Below are 22,044 nucleotides of genomic sequence, written 5' to 3' on the forward strand. Positions count from 1 at the left end.
GGATAAGGTGGCCAAGCAAAGCCGGTAGGTGGCATGCAGATTTCCTGGTCCAGGTCACACCAGCAACAGCATGGGAACAGCTGTCTGGACCATGACATCCAGTAGGAAAGAACCAAAGGCCAGGAAGCCCAGTCCCTGGAATCTCTGCTCCTTACAGGGAATCCACTCCCCACCTGCCCAGTGGGTTCCCTCTTGGCCACATTGAGCTCGATCTACATCTGTCTCCCTCATCCTGCTAGATCCTGGCCCCTTTCATTCCTCTGACTCAACACTCACAAAATCAAGGTCAGGCAGATAATTATTTTCCCCTCCAAATCTAAGAGCTGTTAATTACCCAAGACAGCACTAATCACCATTAGGGAACAAAATAGCATCTGAGTTAAGTGGATTCTAATTAAAACTTGAGTACCATCTCCTAGAGCAGTGACTTTGAGAGTTTTTTTCTTTGATACACACAAGATATATGATATCGGTATAGGATGCACTTTCTGTGGGGTCCTCTGTAAATGCCGCCTCCTCAGTGAAGCCTTCTCTGACTAAACTCTCTGTAGTTGCTCCCCATCATTTTTGACCACAGCATCCTGTTATGAATGAGTTCTTCAGAGAACTTATTACTTGCTGGAATCGGCTTGTTTATTTGTCCCATAATAATGCTATGGTGGAACAGTGGTTAAGATTCTCCCCACACTCTCAACACCGTGGCCCGGGTTTGGTCAGGGAACCACACCACCCATCTGTCGGTTGTCACACTGCGGTGGCTGCACATTGCTGTGATGCTGAAAGCTATGCCACCAGTATTTCAAATACCAGCAGGGTCACCCACGGTAGACGGGTTTCAGTGGACCTTCCAGACTAGATAGACTAGGATAAAGGACATACCCACCCACTTCTGAAAAAATTGGCCATGAAACCCCGTGAATAGCAGCAGAGCATTGTCTGATAGAGTGCCAGGAGGGCAAATGCTGCTCAAAAAGACTGGGCAGGGTTTCACTCTGCTGTACACAGGGGCGCTAGGAGTTGGAATCAACGGGATGGCACTAGCAGCAAATATTTGCTATAAGCTTCATAAGAGCAGGCAACTTGATGCCTTGTTTTCAGTTGTATTTCCAGTGCCCAGAACAGTGCTCAGAAGGAGCAAATACTCAACATGCATTTGTTGACTGAATAAATGAATGCTCCCATGGGCTAACTCAGTTTCTGTGTGGCTTACAGCAAACAAGTTATCACTCCACCTTTCCTTTCCTCTCTAGAAACCATTTCAGAATGTGTAAGTAACAGTGACAGAATTATCGAACTATTCATTCTTTCTCTCAACAAATATTTATTGAATGTTTACTACACGTCAGGTACTGTGCTGGGGGCTGGCAGGGAAACAGTAAATAAGTTAGACAAGGCCCCAGTTCTGTCATACTAGTGAGAACGGCTGCTGTACGTGGATATACAAATAAAAAGTAAGATTTAGTCATTAATGATGGCGATCATTGCTATGAAGGAAACCAATGGAGTGATCTGATGGAAAGTGACCAGGGACAGTAAGTTCAGGAGACTATTTCAGCTCAAGTTATCAGGAATGGCCTCTTCTATAAGGTAACGTTACAGATTCCATTATGTGAAGAGCCAGGATAAAGGAATTCTAGGCAGAGGGAAGAGAAAACACAAACTCCCTGACGTGGGAAGGAACTCAGCACCTTCTAGAGCTCAAGTGTAGTGGTCCAAGGGGAGAGACAGCTGTCAGTGGAAGGTGTGTTCATTTTATGCCTGGCCTAAAGGATCAGAGAGGGGATTTGCATTTTATTTTTAGCACAATGGGAAGGTACCAGCAGATTTAAACAGGAGAATGACATGATGTGATTTCCTGGTTAAGAAAATTGCTCTGGCTGCTGGACGGAGAATGAAAGGAGGGGCGAGAATAGTTGTGAAAGAGCAGTAAGGGGGCCATTGGAGTCAGACAACAGCCCCAGCTTTGTCCTTGGCTGGTTGCAAAGGCAAAGAGGAAAAGTAGAGACAACCACATCCTGTTCTAATACATATTTTATTGAACTTTTTAACAAATCATCTGCAAATCTGTGTTCTTCATTGTAGTAACAAAACATGTTATCATATTGATTAGGACACGCAAGCATGGAGTGACACAATGACCGCGAGCTGCCGCCTGGAGAAACTGACCCTGGTGGGGCTCGCTGGGAGAAGGCCTAGGAAGCCCAGGGTTTATACACCTGAACTTTTGGTCCTGTAGGTATGACTGCTTTGCCAGCCCCTCCTGACCTGTTATGGGATTTGTCATCTGTTGCCACCACACGTCAACTTCAGGACTCAAAAATGCTACTTTGATTATGTCCCTTCAGGACACAGGTTAGCACCCTGACTCCACTGTCAGCACTCTCAAGTGATCAATATTACCTAAACGAGTCACTAGTGACCATGACCCACGGGCTAAAACCTGGTCACATTGAGACAGAGATCTGGGTGGACAGTGCTTCACCATCAAAGCCACCTGCCTTCTAAGATTGCCCAATCCAGTGCTTTTCATACTAATTCCACAGTTAGAATCACCAGTAGCTTTGAAAAAAAATAGCACTGCAGAGATAAGAACCTCTGGGGTCAGAGAAGATTATGCTTTGAAATCTCCCCAAGTGATGCTAATGGATTGAGCATCTGTTGTATCTAGCACAGCCTACCTAATTTAGGACCCACGGGACCTCCTTCTTGCCAATCCTTACTCTTAGGTTTGGATTTGACAAACAATATATCCCAGCAGACTCTAACAGCTACCATTTATTTGGTGCTCACTAGATACCCAGCAAGGTAATCAGTATGTTACCAAAGTGACCTCATTCCCCACTTATAGCCACCCTCAGAAGTAGCAGCACCAAGAGAAGCTGAAAAAACTCTGACTCAAAGAAGTTGCATAACATGCCCAAGGTCACTAGCTGATAAGAGTCAGGTCAGGTCTTACAAATCCACAGCCCATGTTCTTTGTCACTAAGCGTTTTAATACTGTCTTTTAGAGCAACAAAGGTTTCAGTCCCAGTTCTGCCCCTTATTAGCTCTATGACTTGGGGTGAGTTATTTAGCCTCTCCGAATCCCAGGTCCCTCCCATCCCAGTGCTACCCTCCTCCATACTTTCTCTGCTAAGAGATGTCACTTCTAAAAAGCTTTTCACCTCCCTGCTACCTGCCTTGGCCTCTATCTGCCAGAGACATCTCACCATAGGACTCTTCAGATCTTGGCCAAGGACCCCCAGCACCCAGCTTGGCCCGAAGTAAGCAGTCAATGTCCATTGAATAGAATGCTATGGCCTCCCACTGGGATATGACACATAATTTGAGAATTTGGGTTGCACTCTGGCATTCAGGCAAATCCTCCCCCACCCCCCCAAAAAAGCCACATTGACCCTTGTTGATCTCTCCTATTAGGTGACCAGGGGCACTCAGTGGAAAACTGCAAAGGGTAAGTTGCCTGTGTGACCCCAGTGACTCATTTAGGAGGATTGACTATATTTGGCATAACTTTGCATATATTATACATCCATCTATGCTATATTTATTCAAAGCAAAGAAGCTGCAGATGTAGAATACCAAAGATGAGTACTTTCCCACAACACATAATGCAAGTGTTAGAGAATCATGCAATTCTACAGCCCTCCTCTCCACTGCAGCCAAAGTTGAGGCCTCAAAAAGAGACCTCTGTCAGCACGAGAAGGAGGGTAAGCCCAGGTCAGACTTGAAGACAAAAATCAAGAAGCTTAATCAGCATCACTTGTCTCTGCTCCTACCCTTTTACTACTATGAAACCTGAAAGCCACTGGAGAGAAGATACAGGGCTCGCTTTTGCATGCCAAATCCTTTGCAAAATATGAAGAGATTATTCACAGTTTGAGGATTTTTGCATTAGAGAAAATCAACCAACCCCTCAATCCCAGAAGGGATTGCTCTTTAAAAAGTCTTTGTGAGATGGCAAGTGTTTACTATAACAGTTAATGATTTCATAGTACTGATTCATGTTTTCATTAGTTTATTCATTCAGCAAACATTTAGTGAGCACCTAGTGAATCTCTTGTCCTCTTCACTGTGCTACTGGGGTTACAGGGGAGAATATGGTGATCCCTATTGATATAGAACTCACAATGTAGAATGATCCCTATTGAGACAGAACTCACAATCCAAAGAGACAAAAAAACAGCAAAACACTACATGAACTTGAACAGCTTCATTCTTTTAGCCTCAGTTTCTTCGTCAGAAAAATGGAGAATAAAATGCCCATTTTCCATGGTTAGTGTAATGGAATAGAATAGTTTCAGTGTGGCTTCTGGCACATAGTAGGCACTCAAGGAATGAGAGTCACCATCACAATTTGTATTGCTATAAGAGAATATAATGAAGGTACTATGGAACCACAGAGGAGGGAACACATAACTGTGGAACTCTTCAGGGGAAGCATAAAGGCATCATGTCACAAGTCAACACCATACTTTAGGGTTTTACAGCATAGCTGCTTATTCCCACTTAGCAACTCCCAGATCCTATTAACTTGTCATTTGGAGACCTCAGCTCAGGACTCTGTGTCTCCTTCTATCCACAGTGACATCTGATGTCTAGCTCTTCACTTTCCTGATGGACCTGGGGGTCTGCTAAAGAGAAAAACAGAGGGAAATTGAGAGTATGTAACCATTAAAATTAATTGCTCACAAACAGAACCCAGACACCCACTGCAGTCATGAAATATGGATAAGGATTTGCTGAAAGCCATTTATATTAAATTACTTTTATAATAATATTTAACTTTTAAGCATTAAAAATTTAGTGCTCCTTTTTGTCATTTGCAAAGAAGCTTCCAGCTGTTTTATAGCTGGAGGAATCTTCGCCCATCCTGTATGAGAGCCTACAGGGCTGAACATGAGACCAGCAGCTCTGAGAGTTGAGACCAGCAGATGTCAGTGACTCAGTATCAGCCAACTCTCATTCAGTCAACAAAAACTTACTGAATCCCTCGGTGTTACAGATTCCAGGACATAAAGACACAAACGTATGATCCCCGAATTCAAAAACTAGCAAGAAAAATCAGACACAAAAACTCAATAGTTACAAATTATTGCCTGCATTTCCCCCAGGCTCATCTCCAGCAAAACTACTTAATAGCTTTTGAAATGCATCTTGCTCTTTCTCACCTCCATGTCTTTGCCATGAACAGCCCCCCTGTTCCCAGCCATCTCCCAGTTCTCTTGATGGACTTACTTCAACTGATACCCGTGTCATCACCTCCAGGAGCCTATCCTGGGCATCACCTGCAATGCCATTTGGATGCCTTGCCTACCAACCCTCAATCCACCTGTGCATACTTCATTCATCATACCCATCACTCTGCCCAGCAATTGCTGATTCACTTCTGAGTCTCCCCTACCAGCCTAGGAGTTACTTACATCAAATTCATCATTGTAACCCTGATGTCCTCTGCAGTGCCCAACACACAGCAGGTGCTCAATAAATTTTGGCAAACCAATAAATTAATGTAATAATTAATTTGATATAAATGTTATAATAGATATTTTTACTTAGTGTGATGCAAGCACACAGGAGGTTGCAACCAATCACCCATGGAGGATGAGAAAGAGGGATGCTGTCAGGGAATACTTAGAAGTAAGAATAACATTTGAGAAAATTCCTGGAAAAACTGGGTGCATTATAATTATGGACATTAAAAACTGAAATTACTTAATTATCATCGCATCTTCAAAAAACTACTTCAGAGCCAGTCCCGATGGCCTAGTGGTTAAATTTCAGCACTCTCACCACTTCCGTGGCCTGGGTTCAATTCCCGGGTGTGAAACCACACCACCCATCTGTCTGTTGCCATGCTGTGGCGGTGGCTCACATAGAAGAACTAGAACGACTTACAACTAGGATATACAGCCATGCACTGGGGCTTTGGAGAGGAAAATAAAAAGAGGAAGATTGGCAATAGATGTTACCTCAGGGCAAATATGCCCCTCCAAAAAAAAAAGGAAAAGTTGGTTTGCAAAAAAAAACTATTTCAAATATTTTCACATCTAATTAGCATTGCATGGCCTCTGGTCCTCTACTTACTGCATGTCCATGGCACCACCGTCACCACACCCACTAACACCATCTTGAACACCAAAAGACAAGCAGGAAGCAAGGAAAGAAGAAATGGTCTTTCTTCCATCTCCTCCTATCCACTTCACATGTTGTACAGTTCTCTGTTAGCCCTTTTGCTAAGCTATATAGACAGAATTCCAGCCAGGCACTTGGCTGAAGCCTTTTTTCATAAGAAAGTCTTCACCAAACCCAACCCTATGATTCCAATCCATAAGCTCGTTAAAACCATCCCCTTTTCTGGGTAGACCTCTTAATGTATCAGATATTATAGCAATGAGAGAATTCAGAGAGACACCAAATTGCCTCTTGATTCCATTTCAATATCCCAGAAAGGTTTGCAGAAGGCACAGGGTCAAAGAAAGTTCTGGGATGCTCTAGCCCTAAATTAAGTAGAATTCTGTGGTTATCACAATCTACTCTAACCTCTGTTCCAGTCACCATCAATAAATAAAGTTGATGATTCACTAAATGGGAATAGAAATCTAACTGTTACTATTTCTAGGGAAAGTTCCTCACGTAAGAAAAGATAGGCCAACATCCAAACAAAGGGGCAGGACCTTCATCTACTTTCTCTGTAACTGAGTTCATTAGGCTTTGCAGTGCCCTGGAGCCTCCATTAATACACCCTAGAGAGGACGCCTACCCCTTGCTGTGTATGCAGCCCTTGCTTCCATCTGCAAATCCCTTTGACCTTCTCCTGACTTGTATTTGGAACAGCCTGCTGGATCCTCTTGAATTTTTAAGACAGAAGTGTTGGCATTCTGTGTTATGTGGGTAGCCTAAAGCCTGTAAAACTAGATCCAAAAACATATGGTGGCTAAACACAAAAGAAGTTTATGCGCTGTTTACATAAGACTATGAGTAGGTGAACAGATTGTGAGGTGGGGATGGAAGGTAGCGTAGTCATGCTCCACACAGTAATTCAGGGAACTACACTGACACAGAGTGCCATCCTTCACATGTGGGTTCTGTCACCACAGAGAAAAATCTCCATTACAACTAGCTGCCAGGAGAAAAGCACCTGGAAGTGATGCACATTGCAACTGCTCATCTTCCATTGGCTAGAACTCAGTCACATGACCACATCTGCCTGCAAGGGAGACTGGGAAATGTAGTCTAGCCATGTGCTCCAGAAGAGAGGAACAGGGGGCCGGCACTGTGGCCCAGTGATTGAGTTCACACACTCTGCTTCAGCAGCCCAGGATTTCACCGGCTCAGATCCTGGGCACAGATGTGGCACAGCTCATCAAGCCATGCAAGGCAGCGTCCCACATACCACAACCCAAAGGAGCTACAACTAGAATATATAAATACATACTGGGGGGCTTTGGGGAGAAGAAAAAAGAAAAACAAAGAAGATTGGCAACAGATGTTAACTCAGGTGCCAATCTTAAAAAGAAAACATTCATCTTTAAAAATAAAAAAAGAGGAACATGGATTTTGCTAAGGAGCAGTTGTTAATGGTAAACACATTGCATTTTTTTTTTAAAGAGCATTCATGAAACAATTAATCTATCACAGGCCATAACAAACTTTAAAAAAGCAGCAAGGACAAGAACATGGGTAGACCTCGCTTCAAACCCTGGCACCCCTCCTACCTATAATCCTCTCTGAGCCTCAGATTCCTTATTGCTAAAACAGAGGTAAACACTGATGCAGGGTTAACTGAGCGATGTGTGTAAAACACCTATCACAGTGCCCGGCACATAGTAGGTGTTCGACGAATGTGGTGGTGCTGGTGGTCATTTGCAGTCAGTCACGATTCATGATAAGACATTCCCATTTGCAGTATGGAAAACACGTAACCTCTGCCAGGGGAATTAGCCGCTAATTCAATTCACACTCGCCCTCCTGCACTGCAGTCCTTTCCCCCTGTGGCCCCTACTTCACCTGCATGGGAACTGTTAGCCCTTGATAAGAGACGAAATGTCCAGTCCCTACCACAAGAATGCTCCTGTTCCAACTTTCACTGCAGCCCAGACAAACCGCTGGGATCATTCTGCCTGTCACAGCACGGAAAATTTCAGCCATCATATGCTGATGACATCCCACCCACCACTGGGTGCACAAATGCGCGCTGGCTGGAAGGAGGTCTGATTGCCCAGAAAGTCCATTTGTTCCTTGCTTTAAAGTGATCAATCATTTGCTCAGATTTCAGTGAAATGGCCTGAAACAGGGAAGGAAAAAAGAGCCCAGAGCTTGGGCACAGTAGATTAGAGGCAAGTCTCAGCAGTGCTACTGAGCAGGCAGCCATGTCAGGACCAGCAAAGCCCCGGGGCCCTGGGCTTCTCGGCCCGGAGGCAGGGGGGCCACATGATCAAGTCTCAGTAGGGATCTGTGCCTCTGACACCGGCCAAGCTTCTTCGGCTGCAGTCGCTTGCAGCTGCACTTAGAACCTTCTCAGTTCAAGGTCATTCCTGGGGTCCCACCCTCAACTTCTGGAGCACCGGCCCCTCCAGTTCATTTCAGGCAGCTCTCCTTCAGCAACTATCAAAACCTTTCACCTGCTCAGAGTCGCTGGCCCAGCAATTCCACCTTTGGTAATTCATCCTAATGAAACAATCCTGAATATGGAAAGGATGCTCACCAGTAACAGTATAATAACGAAGCAGCGGAAATAATCTGTACAATTGATTGGAATACCACCACCAGTCCAACAGTAAGGAAATTGTTTAAATTAGAGCATAGAACATCAAGATATTGAAATATGTGTTTGCTACGAATTTATGATAAAGGAAGGTGTGGAGACTATTATGTTAAGTGAGAGAAGTAAGAAACCACAGTAGTACGGGTACAGTTCTGGGAAAACATAAATAAACAAACAATGGAACTGAAGTCATCTAAGATATTATCATCACTAGATGAAGCTGGGTGAACGGTACACAGAAACCGAACCATTTTACAGTCTTTTGAGACTAACACTACTTCAAAATAAAAATTATTTCTTAAAAAGACAGAAACAATTGTGCGTGAGGAGGCAGCATAGAATAATGACTAATAGCACACGTTTTAAAAAACTAAGTGTCGGGGATCAGCTGTGGAAGGGATTTGAAATCTAATCTGCTCTTTCCATTTAGTCTCTCCTCGTAAGGAAGCTCCCATAAGAATTCTTTCCGACAATCCCCCCTCCTTACAGCTGACCATCCTATTACGTGAATCTTTTTAGCAGAATAGTCCAGAAACCACAGCTGACACACGGAGTTGGTCCCTTCTGACTATAATCATCAGAACAGGAGTAGCATTTAGTAACTGTTTACCACTGTGTGCTAGGTGTTTTACAAATATTAATCCTCACCACAACCTTCAAAGGCAGGTATTATTAGTTCCATTTTAAAGATGAGAAAATGAGGCTGGGAAAGGTCTTAGGACTTGTCCAACATATCATAGTTGATGAGTAACCCAGGCAGGATTTAAACCATTTAACTTCAAACCCCAGGGTCTTCCCGACACGAGGTATTTATCCATTATTTAATTTTTTAAAGTTTCCTTATCTGATGTAACAGCAAATGCCCCTCCAGGGCCTCAGTCACCCACAAAATTAGGCACTTGGGTTGGGGAAAGGCTACAGTGTCCCACACCCCAAGACACAAGGACTCCCCCAACAACTTCAGCTCTCCCCTGGAAGCTTTTCCTCACCAGGCAGTGGTCTCCTAGTTCAGCAATGCCCAACCTCTCAGAGAGCTTTTAATCCCAAGGCTAGGACCTCAAACCCAGAAATTCTGATTACCTAGCTTGGGATGGGCTTAGCCATTGGTACTATAGCCAGGGTTGAGGACCACTATCCTAATTTGTTGACTTCTCTCCCTCTCCACACTCCATCCTATGACCCCCCACAACCTCCCTTGCCCACCTTTCCAAAACATGCTTCTCACTGGAACCAGGATGATTTTCCTAAAACAGATATGACCATGAGACTCCTCTGTTTATACAATTTCAGTAGCTTCCCAGGGTTTACCAGATAGAGCCCTAAAGATGGCTCACAGGGCCATTCCCAGCCTAGATCCAGACCACCCCTGCAGCATCTTCTACAGCCACTCCACACCAGCACCCCACACAGACTACTTGACATTTCTCAAACACACCATGCACTACCACACCACTAGGCCCAACTCACCCTGTTTTCCCTTATCCAGAAGACCCTCCCATCCCGTTACCTCCTTTATCCTTCACTCAGCTTTCAAATCCATTTCTCCGCTCCTCCCCTGCTCTCACCTGCACACCTCCCAGCATCATCTGAGAATCCTTTCCTGATGCCCTGAGGCAGAGCTAAGAATTCTGCCATCCCTGTTCCTATATGTGTCTTAGGCAGCTATTACAGCCCTGACCACACTGAATCACTAAGAGCACCGGTTTTGCCCTCCTCTCCTCTGAGCCTGTAAGTTCCTTGAGAGCTCCGCCATGTTCACTCCCGCCACCCCTAGAGTATGGTATGTGTCTCAAATCGCCCCTCAGTATTTGTTGAATAATTGAATGAATGAATGGACAGAGTGAAAGAACAGGTAAATGCTGTACTCAGGTTTCACTGAGAAAGGTCCAAAAATTTCCCCAATAGCTTCTTCCTCAGACCAACGACAAGGTCTCCTGATCAACAGCCACTTCCATTGAAATCAAGTAGGGTAGGGGGTCCGAGAGAAGAAAGGAAAAGTAGCCAGAGTCAGACTCTCCTCACAGCTTAAATCAGGTTCTCAAACTGTCAGCCCACACACTAAACAAGCCCACAGAGGTATTTTGTTTGTCCCAGAAAATCTTTTAAAAATTAGGAAATTTCACATAAAATCCAGCTCTGTGCTTTCTCCTGAACTATCAGAGGATCAGGCAATGCTCACCCTGCATTCCCGCCGGGCTGCCCCACATTGGGAAAGCCCAACTGCTCTCCAGTCTGCCACAGTCCCCACCAGTCCCTATTGTCTTCACCCAGCTCACCTGTCCAGGTAATGTTTCCTGCCTGGCCCCTGTAGATATTTGAGTTTGCAACCCTGGCTTAAACATCCTGTTTGGTTTAAAGGGTTAAAATACCCGTGTGTATGTGTGTGTGTGCTCATTCTTTGTACCAAAGAATAGGAGAAAGGATCTCTTCAGCTCCATTTCTCTCCAGGTTAGGGAGTTTAATAAAACCCAGCTGACGCTGCATGACTTTAGCCCTGAGAATGCCAGAGCCAGGGCTGTGAAAGGAGAGCAAGGTAGGGGAGGAGTGGGCCAGGTGTGACACAAAGAGGCTGTCTGGCACTGTGACCCTCAGCTCCACCAGGCTGAGATAAGGTCCTCGGCAGACCTGCTGATGCGAGGTGAGGAAAGAGCTGGACACACACCGAGCCGAGGTGTTCAGACAGGAATTCCCCTGCAGGTCTGCGGGACAAGCAGCTGTCTCATGAAGCTTTAGCTCCACTCACTGGCTGGCTGTAAATTAAGCTCCAGGAAGTCAGCAAAGCTGGGCGAAGCTTTCAGGCAGCCACAAGGCACCACCTGGAAGAGGAACTTCAGCCCATGCTTTAGCATCACCTGTGGTAAGAAGGGGGTCATCCAGAAAGAGGGTTAACACCCCCACTCCCTACCCCCATCCCCAGTGGTCCATGCCTCATTTTGCCTGTTTCCTCATCTTCTTTCTCCTTCCACTCCTGAGACCCCACCATCCAGGAGAGAAGGCAGCTCACTTCTTTTGAGCACCCACCACAGTTAGGTTCACAGGAGGACCCGGGTTTGAAGCTTATACAATTTCAGATGCCCCTTTTCAGAAAAAAAGTTACAAAATTATGAATAAAAGGTAGACTCAGTGCCTTGAAGGGGAAAGTCCCTAGTTAATCTAACCCTCTGGTCGGGGGTTTTCCATATGTTACCTCAGAGCACAGAGGTTGGGCTCAAATTCTGACTCTGCCACTTACTAGCTGGCAGACAACTAGCTTCACCTCTCTCTGCCTCAGTTTCTCCTCTGTAAAATGGGGATAATACTAGTAACTAGCTCATGTTGTTGGGAGGATTGTGGTAATACATATAGATGGTATTTGCTTACGTTAGCTGTTGTTACTTCATTTTATCCTCACGACAGCCCTGTGAAGCAGCCATTACCCTCTCGATTTTACGGGTGAGGCTGGGAAGTTTCCCTCCTCCCCACCCACTGCAGACTACACCCGAGCCTGCCTCTGCTGGCTGGGGTCCCAGAGAGGCTGGGCCTTCCCTATTTATCTCCTCAGCTGTAACCAGGACTGACCAGCTGTCTTCTGCTCTGTGAGGGACCAGCTGGCTAATCTGAGAACCCACCGCAACCCATCTGACAACACAGCTGAGACGTGTTAATAGGTGATAATGTACCACAGGCAATGCCTCCTTGGTGGATATTTGAGAGGAGGCTTTAGCAAAGAAAGCTTTCACCCAAGGGATGGAAGTGTCAGGGACCCAGCGGTAGGTCATTGAGAGGTACATGAATCAAGAAGGGAGCTATGGTAGAATGGAAATAGCACCCACCTTGAAGTCTGATGACCTATAACCTCGTGAGCTTGTTCAAATCAGTTCACTTCTCTTAACCCCCAGGGCCTCATTGGTAAAATAGGAAGAATAAAAATAACATAGGATTCTCGTGTAACATGACGCTAATAAATATGAAAATGCTTTTGTTGCAGTAACAGTGAAAAAAAATGATTTTTTAAATTTTTATTATGTTTTCGTTTTTTAATAAAAAATAATAACTATACCGGTCAACAGTACTCTGAGCGCTTACTTCCTGCCACACTCTGTTCTAAGTGCTTCACATACATTAAAGATTTACGTTTAATCTGCCTAAGAGCTCTATTAAGTAGATACTATTATTTTGTCATTTTCTAGATAAGGAAACTGAGGATCCTAGCAGTTAGATAACAGTCCCAAATCACGTAGCTGGTATGTCCAGGCGCCAGGAGTTTTCTCCTCTGAACTCCCCAAGCCCTTCGTGCACATCTCTGGTAAAACTCTCAGCGTGTTACTTTGTAACTACTCTATTCCAAGTACTGTGCAGGGGACCAGATATCATGCACGAAGAAGACACTTTTAGGAGCTTAAAGTCCAGAAGAGGTTGTGAAACTTGCGATAACTGGCGGATATACTAAGTAGAGTGGCAAGACAAGGGCGGCAGTGATGAATTGTGTGTGGGAAAGGAGACAGGTCAGAAGAGTCTCCGAAGGGGAGAGACTTGAGGAGAGGAACAGTGAGAGTCCAGCCAGCGAACAAGTCGTGGGAAGGAATTTGCAGACAAAGGGAGCAGAGGAGCATGAAATGGCAGAGTGAATTCAGGGAACGACAGACGTCATTCAGGGAAGCACATATGGGAGAGAGGTGCAGGGTGCTGAAGGCCAGGCTAATGAATCCGGGCTTTATTTATGAGGTCATGGCAAGGCTTTGACCAGTTCTGGGTAGAGGAGCCAGAAATAAGTTTTGTGTTTTAGAAAGATCACTCTGCGTGACTGAATCAGTGAATGAATAAATGAATGAGCATTGCTAGAGCCCATCTACCCAGACTATTCTTCTCTGAAATCCAGGTGAATGTACTTCCCCACACTCCCATATAATAATGAAACTAAGTACTTATATTACCTAGTGGAAAATAGATCCATAATAACAAAGAGATGTAAACAAATTAACAGTTTAGAAGGATTGCTATGTGCTCTATGCTTTACATTACCAGGTGAGGTAAATCTCATTACCCCATTGTACAGATGAGGAAACTGAGGCTCAGAGATGCCAAGTAATTTACTTCCAATCAGAAAGACATCAGTAAGGAGAAGTCTGTGTTAGAACTCAGGCCTGTGTGACTCCAAAGTCCACACTTTTTCCTCTATTTTGTGGCCTGTATTCTACGAATAAAAATATTTATTTTGTTTGAGCAAAGACTGTAATTTTCAAAGACAAGGCAATTGCAGAAGTAGTCTAGCCATGTCCCTATATATGAGTTTTTCAATGAAAACTTAACACGTTTTTAACATATACTATGACCTCAGCATCCATACTAATTAAAAAAAGAAACTTGTCCATCACGTAAAGTTTCTTACTTAGAAAATAGCACATAAATGATTCAAGGGAAAGTACATCTGAACTGGAAAAATTCCCCTAAAGGATACGACTGAATGCAGACAGGACGGTAGCATCAGAGCCTTGGCTAACAAATGCTGTTTTGATGCACACGTTTCTTAAAAGCATGTCGTCAAGGAGAATAAAAACAACACCTTATTCTCATCAGTAGAGGATACTGGGAAAAGCCTTAGATCTGGAATAAAAAAAATATGAGTTCAGGCTCTTAATTTCAGGGTAATGTGGATGCAGACCGTGACCCTTTCTGAAGCTCTGTTTGCTCATATATAAATTGGGAATAATAATACCTACACCACAGAAGATGACATGAAGGCTGTTTGTAAAGTGTAAACCCCTATTCCATATGAATTATCAATCCTTAACAAATTAGAGAAAATCAATTTAAGAGCCTAGAATAGTTTCTTATTCCTAAGGGTGTGTGCATTTTAAATGAGAAAGCCTGGAGAAGATAACGTTAAGTGAAAGAAATTGATCACAGATTGACTTTATGTTATTTTAGCATTTGACCCATCATGAAAGGGCAGTATTTGGAGCTTGTTCCAGCCTCCTTTAGATCTTATTAGAGAGATAGCCTCCTGATCAAGATAGCACCATGTACAACCACCCAGCCAGGGAACGGCCCGAGAAGTAGGGGTACCATTCACATAAACTGCAATGCAATTGCCATTCCTTAGGGTTGGGTGGTGCACAATCTGTACAACCAGTGACCACAGGTCTGGTTGGCTGTTAACAACAAGCTTACTTGATTAAAATGGCTTTTCCACATGAATTCCCAAATGGGAAGTTGCCATCGTCAGAGGGAGGAATAAAGATCAGCTTCTAACCCACTTGATTGATTTTCTCTTCTCAAAAACAGCACAAAAAGCTACATGCTTCCATGCAGGGTTGGGTAGGAACTCAGTTTTCCCATTTTGTGAAATGAGTCCAATAATTATTGACCTTACAGGGCTATTGTAAAAATCAAATGGCATCCAGACAGGGAATACCCTATCCACAGGTAAAGAACTGTCATCGGTAGGGAGAAGAGGCTCACACAGGGGAGCTGACTGAGGCTTGGATTTAGGTTTCCAGTCTTAATAGATGATCCACCTGGAATCTCCCATCATCTCTAGCTTCCAAGACAGTGTCACTGCTATAAAACGAAAGTGTGAGATCACTAAGCCTGTGACTTTCAACCTTTCTATATATCAGGACATCTGGGGAGCTTTAAAAACATATCAGTCAAGAGTCCTTCACCCAGAGATTCTGATTTAATTGGTCCAGGGGTAGTGCCCAGGCACTGGTATTTATTTTTAAACTCTCCAGGTAATTTTAATGTGCAGTCGGAGTTGGGAACTACCACACTAAAGGTTGTTTCTCCTGAGAAACAATCGGCTCAGCTTCCTGAGCAACCTGTGTCCCCATGGGCTAAAATGGGTCCCAGCTAAGAGGACAGAAATGAGAGTGAATATCTCAAAAATAATATTCCAACATCTGTAGAGTGTGTTACAGTCACAAAGCATTTGCACAGACCCTCCTCATTCGGTTTTCACAAGAACATTAAGATGCAGATATTACCTCTATGATGGCCCTTTCATACTTGGGGAAAGAGACTCAGGGGCAGAACTGGAATGCAGAAGACCATACTCGCAAGACAACAGCACAAATCTCACAGGGTTAGGAAGGAGAATTCTGTGAGGCACTAGAAAGAGCACCAGAAGGAGTCAAAGACCTGGGTTTCTAGTTTTGGCAGTCTGATCTTGGGTAAGTCACATGCCCTCCCTGTAAGGTACCCGGCACATTTATAATATGGAGGGTCTGACACCCTGAGCTGTAAGCTCCCTTCCACTGACCTGCTATGAGATAGGCTCTCAAGCGTCCAGCCTCAGGTTTGTCAATAAAGTGTTTCTTTCAAAACTTTACCTTATATGAGCCTCAAATTCTTCACCTGGATTAAAAGAACAAAATCAGGGAATGTAGTGAAAACCGTAATGCTTCCTCTCCCCATGATTTTGTCAGCCAATAAAATACCTCTTGGGTGAATTTGGTAGAAACTATTGCCCTCTGCACTTTCATTCACTCCTCACAGGAGTGGGAATGATCCTTCCAACAGGTGAAATGGTAAGAGGCAGACATCTAGTCGTCCATATATCTCTACTGGGGGAAGGTGAACAGACTACAGGTCCTTTGCATGGAAGACCTTACTCTCCCAGGCTCCTGGCACAAGGCAGCTGCATTCTCTGCTCAACTGGCTACAGACCCAAACCTTGTTAAATGCAGATCTGAAGGTCCAGCTTCATCAGGAGTGGTGGGAGGAGTATGAAGAAGGGCACTTGGCCATAGATCCAAGACATAAGATCCAATCTAAGCAATAAACCTGCAATTAGAATCTTGACTATTGTATATATTTTGCAAATAGTCCAGCATTCAAAAGAATAGGGGGTCTAATTAACTGGTCAAACTAAATTAAATCCCAAACTAAAATTTCCCCCATATATCTCCAAAGAGTTGTTGTAAGGATCCAAATAGATAAAGGATGAAACAGTCCTTGCTTCCCCATCACTTCTGCAGAAGAAGAAAAAGGTAGGTAAATTTCTCAGATGTTGATCAACCCGGCTCCAAGGCAAAATGAAGAATACCACTTATTCGAAGAATTCTCTTAGAAGGGTGCAACCTCATGTTTTAATCATGAGTTTCAGTAATTGCTTAATTAGCATGGCATTTTTACCTCTCTCGTGCCACTGCTGTACTCTGAGTCTCAGAATTCTAATGGGAACTTCTCCTCTGGCTAAGTTCACACCTGGCCTTTCAAGAAAGTGCTCAAAATGGTTTCGTCATTCCCTCTGTGTTTTGGTAAAGGAAGGAGGAAAGCAGAGCTGGAGCGAAGCTGTGGCCTGTACAGCACACAGTGGAGAGGAAAGGTAGCATAGTAGTTAAAGCCTGACAGCTTTGGAAACAAGCAGGCAGGGCCTGCATCCTTGCTCTGCACTCGCTCACTGTCTTAGTTCCAGCTGCTATAACAGAATACCACAGACTGGGTGCCTTATAAACAACTGAAATTTATTTCTCACGGTTCTGGAGGCTGGGAAGTTGAGCCCACTTCCTGGTTCATAGATGGCTAACTCCACTCTGCATCTTCACATGGCACAAAAGAGCAAGGGAGAGATCTGAGGGTTTTTTATCAAGGATTCATGAGGCTCCACCCTCATGACTTAATCACCTCCCAAAGGTCCCTCTTGACACCATCTTGACACCTCTTGATACGATCACATTGGGTGTTAGGATTTCAACAAATGAATTTGGAGATGACACAAACATTCAGTCCATAACTTCTGACTGTGTGACTCTGGGCAGTTTGTTTAATTTCACTGGGCCTCTGTTTTCCTGACCATAACGTGGGGATAGCAGTAGTATCTCTCTTCTCCAGTGGTGTGAAGATTCCACAAGTCGCTGTGAGTCCAGCACCTAGGACAGCGCCCAGAACTTGTTACCCACTCGATTAATTTACCAACCGTTCGGATTTTTAATCAGCCACTTGCTAATAGCTGGACAATATGCTTGGCCTCTCTGAACTTCAATTTCCTCTTTGGAAAGCAGAAATAATAAACAACAAACATTGAGGGGTTGTCACCAGAACTGGAAAGAGACTAATATCATATCTGGCATTTAGAAGGTACTCAATAAATATAGCTATTATTAAAGTTATCGTAAAACTTTGGGGAAATTAAATATAGGTCGTCACCAGAAAACATTTTAGGATGAGCTTCTGAAAAACCTCTGCTCAACAATAAGCTATTCAAGAGAAGAAATTGTGTCTCTTCATCTCTGCACCCCTGGTGCCTGATGCCTGCAACAGAGTACACCACAGCAAAATTTTGTTGAACTGAACAGGATGAACTCCCCACCCATCCCTCAAGATTGACTTTATGAGTCAACTATTCCAAGTTTTCAGCCAAGGAATAAATAGTCATTAAGATATTGTTTCTTAAACTCCTGTGTAAGCTTCCTCTAAATGGGGTTAGAGATAATATAATTTCCTTTTGCAATATATGGACGAGAAAAGGCCCCAGAGCTTTCATTAATCACGCAGTATTCCCTCTCCCTGGAGCTTCCTCCTCCCTCCCTTCTTTATCCCATATCTGCTCCTTCTTTCGTATGTCAATAAATTCTTTCCTGGCCATTCTTTGTGCCCCTGCATGCTCACTGTCCTCAGAACTCACAGAATCGAGGCATTGTAAAGTTATATGAGTATTTTAAATGTCATCTAGGGTAAGCACTCATCTGATGTAATAATGCCCTCCTCAAACACTCCTGCTACGTGCTCATCTAGATTGATGTAAACACCTCAGATGAAAAGAAACTCACCTCCCCATAAGGTGGTCCAATCCATCTTTGGTCAGCTCTGTTAGAAACTTACATCCAGCCCAGACCTATCTCTCTGTAACTTCTACCACTTCCTTGGTTGTAACTTTGCCTTTTTCAGGCTTTCAGGATGGGATGATTCTGCCTTCAATGTTACAAACTTTGAATGTAACTTATGGTGCACGTATATCCTATCCTCACAACCAGATTAAAAGTTTCTAGCAGGTAGTCACCATGCTTTATGTCCTTTGTGCCCAATAGGTGCTTAATAAATATATACTAAATAAACGTTGGAAACACATCTTTGCTATGTTGCCTACTTTCTCTTGGTCAGACTCATCTCATTGGGGCCACCATAAACAATTTCTTTTTCTCCTCAGATGCTTAACAGCAGAGTCACGTAATGCTGAGTAAATGGAAAGAGAAAAGGAAGGAAGAAGAAACATTTTTTAAAATTCCATCTTCAGGTGCACTGGGAGGCAATTTTCTTTTGCAGGCAAATTATTTGCAACCCTGACAGTCACATATCAAAGTAAGGGACAATCTAAGTGCTATCCATCTCCCTCCCAATATGCATGGGAGCTCACATTATGTCCTGGTGAGCCATGGACAAATGGAAAGAAGTAGAATATATCCCTAATTGCTGTTTGCTTGGATTATTTTGAAAGTGGTCAGAGGGCTTTCCACTTTGCTGAGCGCTTTACACAATACATCCCAATTTCCACTGAATATTTAAATGTTTGGTATACATTCAATCATTTGACAGCTGGTTGAGTTTTTTTAAAACCAAAAGAAGATAAAGGGCCCCACACTTCCTCTAGAATATTGAGGAAGGAGTTGTTTGACTAATTTAATACTATCTAGGGCAAAAGAACTCAAATCTGGTCAGATTTACAAAATATTCTGATTTTTTAATATAAGAATGATCACCATTTTGCTTGTTTTGTATGAGGACTGAGGAAGTAATGTGAATGGGGAATATTCATTAAAATTATGTAAATAATGAAAATCTGGTCGTATCACTTTGCAAAAGAATATTGAAATGGCACTTTTCCTAGTGTCTCAGTTTGGACTGAAGCCCCAGGTTAAGAATAATAGATGCCAATTACACCCACCTCCAGAACAAGGAGCGAGGTTTGCAAAGATAGTCCAAAACAAGCCTTGTAAATCTCAGCCCAATAAGCTCATCAGCTAATGAAGGATTGATTAGGAAACCTTTGGTGGATCTCAGAGAATTTCCAAGTCAGGGGAGCTTCAGAAGAAACATTTGGAGGGCTAAGCACCAGGCCTGGAATTTGGGATAACACAAAGACAGTTAGGTAAAGTGTGCCTGAAAAAGTCTAAAAACAAGAGTTTGGTCAACCTAATGGCAGAGTGAAGAGTATTTGAGGCTGCTTGAGAAAGAATTAGACACTTGGAATTTAGTGAGACAGTGAGATGGCCTCCTCCTGCAGGCTGCCTTCTGTCTCCCCCAACCCTGAGTCTCCATGAAAAGGAATTCACCCAAAATGACCACTCGTGGGGGAAGGTGAGCCCAGCAGAAAGAGGCTAAATGTGGCCTGGCAGAAGCTAGGGTTTGCAAGTAGGGGACAGGGGATATCATTAGTGCTCAGCAAGCGCAGGACTTTTGGAAATGAGGAAACTGCAGGTGCATTAAAGAAATCTCCCAGGAAAGGGACAGCTTCATCCCTCTCCTACCTCCAACCCTGAAGGAACCAGAGGTAGCACATTCAGTGGGCAAGAGAGAGGAGAAAAGAAATGTGGAGAAGCTAAGGGAAAGAGAGAATTTTATAATTGGGTGAAAATGTGGAGTTTTGATATTAGACTGAACCAGACATTTCATATCCTAAAAGAGATGGACAATTTATTCATATCTAAAAGGGACCAGAAAAGTAATGCCTCCTAGCCAAAATCTCATCCAGAATCTAGGAAAACAATGACTTTGTGGGGCAAGTTTAACAGAAAGCGGTAAGAAACAATAAAGTTGCTTTCTGTTTGTACCCTGCTGAGTACAGCTGGTAAAATGCGTTAGTTGTAAGTGTCTTGCTTAAAAAAACAAAAAGAAAAGAAAATATCCCTCTTAGGATAAAGCCCCAAATACTCACATGGCATGTGCTTGTATATTTGGCCCCTGCCAAGCTTTTGAATTTCATTTCACGCCACCCTCCACCTCACTCAACACCTCCAGCTGCGTGGCTTTCTCAAAGCACCTCCGAAATATAAGCAGCTTTACACGGCAGGTGCACACTCTTCCCTCTGCCTTGGAATTGCTTGCCTCCTCTCCTCCTCACCTGGCTAATTCCTGTTTGTTCTTAGCGGGCTTTGGTTGTAAGCAACAGAAACCAGCAGAAACTTAAGCAGGAAATGATTTATAGGAAAAGCAGGAAGTAGCTCAACAACCAAAGACTACAAAAATAATCCATTTAAAAACACTGCTGGAAAAGAAGAGAAGTCAAGGAAACCTAAGAGAGGGCAGGAAATGATGGGCAGACTCTTCTGGAAGATGGGTCAGCCTCAGCTATTTGTTTGTTTTGTTTCACTAGAGACTTGGTCCCAGGTTGGGGCACGTGCCCACCCCTCACAAGGGAGGGCAGAGTATTTAGCTACAATGAGGGAGCATAAATTCCTCCAAACGAAATCAGGACACAATTAACACAATAATGGTAGGCAGGCAAGACAACCAAAATCCACTCCATTTAAGGACCACTGTAAATGTTTCTTCCTCTGCCAGATAGTAGCCACAGACCCTTGAGCAGGTACTTACAGTAGCTGTGTCTCAGTTTATTTGTCTCAAGACAGTAAAATACCTACCTCATAAGAGAGTTGTGAGGATTAAACTAATGAATATACATAACCCACAGAGCACCATGGCAGCACATAATGTCAGCTAATATTATTTTTTAGCAAAATTTTTCATGATGTCCCTAGACTCTGCCAGCTTAGTCCATTATATCCTCCCATCCTTCGTATTTCTCTTCTGAGCCTTGATCATAAGTGAACCTGCAGGATTATTTGTGTAATTTTTATTTAAATGTGTGTATACCACTAACCCCTTAAGGGCAGAGGAAATGTTTATTTTTTTTTTTTTACCTTGTATTCCCAATGCATAGTATATAGCATAGTGCAGTAGGCTGAAAAATAACCCCCAAAGACATTCAGGTCCTAATCCCTGGAACCTTTGAAAGCTACCTTATATGACAAAAGGAATTTTGAAGATGTGATTACATTAAGGATATTGAGATGGGAAGATTATCCTGGATTATCTATGTGGGCCCTACATATAATCACAAATGTCCTTATAAGAAGAAGATTTGACCACAGGAGAGGAGAAGACAATGTGACATCAAAAGAAATAGGTTGGAATGATGCAAGGAAGGAGTCACAGGAAGGTTCCAGAAGCCAGAAAAGATGAAGAAACAAATCCTCTCCTAGAGCCTTCAAGGGGAACCAGCCCTGCTCACACTATGACCAGCTCGGTGAGCCTGATTCTGGACCTCGGGTCTCCAGAACAATAAGAGAATAAATTCATGT

The 22,044-nt window shown here is 43.5% G+C and overlaps 1 long non-coding RNA gene across 4 annotated transcripts in view; it reads right to left on the reverse strand.

Annotated features, from left to right (window-relative positions):
• LOC138916569 (uncharacterized) overlaps nt 1–22,044 on the reverse strand; it is a 106,040-nt gene that overhangs the window by 16,211 nt on the left and 67,785 nt on the right. Inside the window, exon 4 of one of the 4 annotated variants that reach the window (XR_011423846.1) lies at nt 1,956–4,631. The exons of the other annotated variants lie outside the window; for them this stretch is intronic. This is a non-coding gene — a long non-coding RNA (uncharacterized lncRNA). Of the gene's footprint in view, nt 1–1,955; nt 4,632–22,044 lie in introns of those variants that run through there. 4 annotated transcript variants of the gene reach the window in all.

This window comes from Equus caballus, chromosome 12 (genome assembly GCF_041296265.1).
Source record: "Equus caballus isolate H_3958 breed thoroughbred chromosome 12, TB-T2T, whole genome shotgun sequence".
In the NCBI taxonomy this organism is placed as follows: domain Eukaryota; kingdom Metazoa; phylum Chordata; class Mammalia; order Perissodactyla; family Equidae; genus Equus; species Equus caballus.